Source organism: Eurypyga helias, unplaced genomic scaffold, assembly GCF_000690775.1.
Source record: "Eurypyga helias isolate BGI_N326 unplaced genomic scaffold, ASM69077v1 scaffold19383, whole genome shotgun sequence".
In the NCBI taxonomy this organism is placed as follows: Eukaryota; Metazoa; Chordata; class Aves; order Eurypygiformes; family Eurypygidae; genus Eurypyga; species Eurypyga helias.
Genome location: NW_010240755.1, coordinates 1,634 through 1,997, shown reverse-complemented (window position 1 = coordinate 1,997; position 364 = coordinate 1,634). Strand labels below are relative to the sequence as shown.

Below are 364 nucleotides of genomic sequence, written 5' to 3'. Positions count from 1 at the left end.
GCGTGCCGCACCGGTGCTCGGCGGCACCCGCCTTCTGCTGTTCAGGGAGCCCGTGGGGATGTTTGGGGTGGGTGACGTGGAAGGGGCGAGGAAACAAACGCCTTGCAAGCTTAAAATCTCTGGGGGAGGCTCTAGTATAGCCCGCGGCTGATCTGGGGCCTCAGGGGAGCGTAGGTGGCTGTTTTAAAGGAGGCTGAAAACAGAACGTGACTTGAGGGCTGTTTTTACACACCGCTGGTGTTGCTTGCGCGAGCCCACTTCCGCGCCGGTAGCTGCGGGGAGGGTGCGAATGCGCAGCGTGAAGCCCACGATGGGCTGAGCTCGGCGCTGGCTGGGGGGGGGGGGGGGGGAGCTCGGCCCCCCA

At 65.1% G+C, this 364-nt stretch overlaps 1 protein-coding gene across 1 annotated transcript in view; it reads left to right on the top strand.

Annotated features, from left to right (window-relative positions):
• Positions 1-364, top strand: part of NEIL1 (nei endonuclease VIII-like 1 (E. coli)) — a gene marked incomplete at both ends in the record, with an annotated part of 2,985 nt that overhangs the window by 1,027 nt on the left and 1,594 nt on the right. The window lies entirely within an intron of this gene.